Source organism: Psammomys obesus, unplaced genomic scaffold (assembly GCF_907164565.1).
Source record: "Psammomys obesus unplaced genomic scaffold, mPsaObe1.curated_primary_1811, whole genome shotgun sequence".
In the NCBI taxonomy this organism is placed as follows: domain Eukaryota; kingdom Metazoa; phylum Chordata; class Mammalia; order Rodentia; family Muridae; genus Psammomys; species Psammomys obesus.
Window position 1 is genome coordinate 6,905,140 of NW_026590062.1, and position 3,429 is coordinate 6,908,568.

Genomic DNA, 3,429 nt, shown 5'->3' on the forward strand with positions numbered 1-3,429 from the left:
AAGAAAGAAAGAAAGAAAGAAAGAAAGAAAGAAAGAAAGAAAGAAAGGAAAGAAAGAAAGAAAGAAAGAAAGAAAGAAAGAAAGAAAGAAAGAAAGAAAGAGAAGCAAGCAAATGCAAACAAAATAATTTAAAGTTGACGTTGATAACTTCAGGCCTCTACATGCATATACACACATGTGCACGTGCCCCCACACATGTAAGAAGCAGGATTGAGACGGTTCAGCTAATGAAAGTTGCCTGGATGCCTCTGCATTGTCCCGACACTCTAGGTAACCCTCGGAGATAACTGTCCCCCCAAACAGGATGCTACGATCTTCTTGGGGGAGAGTGGCCAAGGAACACTCGGTTAGAAGTTGTCCCAGCGCCGCTTCGTCTCCATGTGGGAGTCAGGGGGTCTAGCTCTTTGTGTGATGACACAAGGAGGCAATGATAGAAGCTTCTTTTTGTAATATTGCTGCCCTCCATTTCTCACTGCTGTAACGGAATGCTTCAGCCTGGAAAGTTTATAGAGACTAAGGGTTCAGTCAGCTCAGGGCTCTAGAGGAGTCCAGTAGTGTGGCTCTCCTGTACCTGGTGAGGGCAGCCACAAGATACAACGCAGGCGTATTGTCTCTAGTCTCTCCCAGTGCAGTGCTCTTAAAACTATTTAATTTGGTTTCTTATGCCTCTACCTCCCTTCTACAGACCTTATTCCTCTTGATACCTTCCAACACCCCAACACTAGGTAGGAAAGAAAGAAGGTTAGTGGGGAGAAGGGGTGGATTTTTGTTGTTGTTGTTTTGGGCTACTTCCAGCTTGTTGAGGTTGTCGGATTCTTTGGGGCAACACCAGTCTCAGATGTCAGGATATTGAGCAGAACAGCAAACACAGCAGAAGGACAAACCAGCAACGGCATGGGGAACAGCAGCCTTGTCTCTCTACGCTGTGATGTTTATGCCAGCTCCTCAGTTAAACTACCTCCAGCTGGCAAAGACCACACCCTCTGGGAGCTGCAGGAAGCTGTTATCAGCTGTGGACAAACTAAAAGCAGCTCCAAGTGCCACGCTTGGGATTAGAACAAAAACCTGTTTACGTAACTTAACTGGGTTTTTAAAGAAACCAAAACTTTCCCTTCACTCTCCCTCCCTTGTAAGGGACCAACTCCAACACAAGGCCTCCCAAGATGGCCTCACTTAATTCTACTTCCTTTCCTAAGGCCCCACCTCCAAGACTATTCACAGGTGGATTGGGGGATTAAATTTAGAACACGTGAATTTGAAGGGACACTTTGAAACCCTAGCAGACAGCCGGAGTGTTTCACAAACTGGACGGTCAGCAAGGGATGAATGAGCTGACTGATCCAGCTTGTGGGTCAGGAGTGGCTTTGAGGGGCAGAATCCTGGATGATACTGCAGGCTGACCTCAGAGGTACGGAGAACCTAAGGATCAGGGCTCAGGGAAGAACACATCCCAAGATGCCTGTAGACAGTGTCCTGGGCTGCGCTGGGCCTCTCCGTGTGACAAGAGGCTACTGTTGCCTGCAGGTCTGCAGTGAGTGGGAGGTCTTACCTCCCAGGTGGCTGTTTTTCCGTCTTGACTCTCTCCCCTTGCAAGCGAGACCAGCAGAGGATGAATGTTATCAAGTGTCCTACTGCACCGGGTCATAGTCAGGCTGGCACGGAGATCGAAAGATGGCCAGCGCCAACTATCTCAGTCCTTACAGGCCAGAGTAGCCAACTGCTGGCCCCTTAACGGAAATCTCAGATCCAGCCCTAGGAAGGGAGACACCAGAAAGACCTCAGAGAATGTACGCCTGCCTCTTCCTGCCTGCCCTCTCTGAGCTCTGCACCAGTGTTTGGCAGGAGGAGTAATCAGAAGCCAAGTTCCTGGATTGGAGAGATGACCCAGTAGATAAAGAACTTGCCACAAAGCGTAGGGACCCAAGATCCGTAGCAGCTGTGAAAAAATCATGTACACCTCTGGGAGGTCAGCGCTATGGAGGTGGAGACAGGGGTGTCCCTGCAGCTCATTGGTTGGCTGGGTCAGCCCAATCAGTTTGCAGCCCTGCCTCAAAACACACAGTGGAGAGCGACTGAAAAATGACAGCAGATGCCAACCTCTGTGCAGCAACACAGCACAGCACTTGGCCCCACACCCAAAGCCAAGACCCCCTCCTCTGGGATCTAGCCTCAGCTCACTTCGACACTACTTTTTCCTGCCTGGCCTGGATGTGAGCCTACTCCAGGCAAGCCCTCCTTTAATGGAACTTCATAATTCTTTATTTCCTAGGAACATGCTGGGTTAAGCAGGTGACAGATCTCTGGCACTTCCCATTTTTACAAGCCGCTAACCTGGCATTTTTTTTTTAAATGTAAACTCCCCAGAGTCCTGAGGTTTAATATCGTCAGTGTTAGATTCATAGAGAACTTGGAAGTCAGAGATTGCCTGCAGCCAGAATTTGATGGGGTGTGCAACCTGTCACTCAGAATATGATTTATTGGCTCAGGGGAGGGAGAAAGAGCATGGGACGATTAAGTGGGACTTAAGTGTGGCAAAGTTGGGACTAGGAAGCTGAGTCCAGTGAACAGCAGATATTTGTAAAGTGCCCTGACAGCCAGAGAGCTTTAAAAATAACAATTGATTTTTTTTTAAAAAACCAACTGCCTTGGGAACTCAAGGAAGTCAGAGCCTGGGACTGTCAACACGTAGCTGGGGCTCTGAAAATCAAACACTGGGACAAGCCCTTTGGAGTCTTGCCTGGACTGGTTACTCAAGCATCCTACCTGTTGTCCTGTCTCAGGGCCTTTGCACTGGCTGGTCCAGCAGCTGAACGAACCTTAACCCTCCCCAGAGTGGCCTTTTGCAAGAGAAGCTCTTTATCTCCTGAGCCATGTCCCCAGCCCTCGTGGTGATAATTTTATCAGTGATTCACCATTCAAGCAATCCATGCCCTGGCCAGGGACTGCACCTGCATGGTCCCCCTTCCGTGTCATGAATTAGTACTAACTGATCACTGGATTAGTGTCTCATAGTAACTGTGACAAGCAGCCAGAAACTTAGCCTTTAAAAGAATAAAAACGTGTTTTAGAAATCAGATATCCAAATGGGACTCTCGGAGTTAAAATCCCAGTTTGGGCTATATTCTCCCAGGGGCTTCTGGGAAAGATCCTCTTCCTGATCTCTGGCTTCTTGCCCTGAGTTGCCTTTCAGAATCTTCTGAACCATTACTCAGTACTGGTGGTCTAGATTCGTGATGTATTGCTCCAGCCTCCTCCCCATTCTGAGAGCCTCTGCTCTCCATTTCTTTCCACTGGAGCCACTAGATGATCCAGAATTGTCTCATCACCTTACCTTGAACTGGTCACATTGCTATGCCCTTTTGTGCCATGGATGGCACTCAGTGGGACACTGTGACTCGGGGATTGTTGAATCAGCTTTTAGAGGGGGGG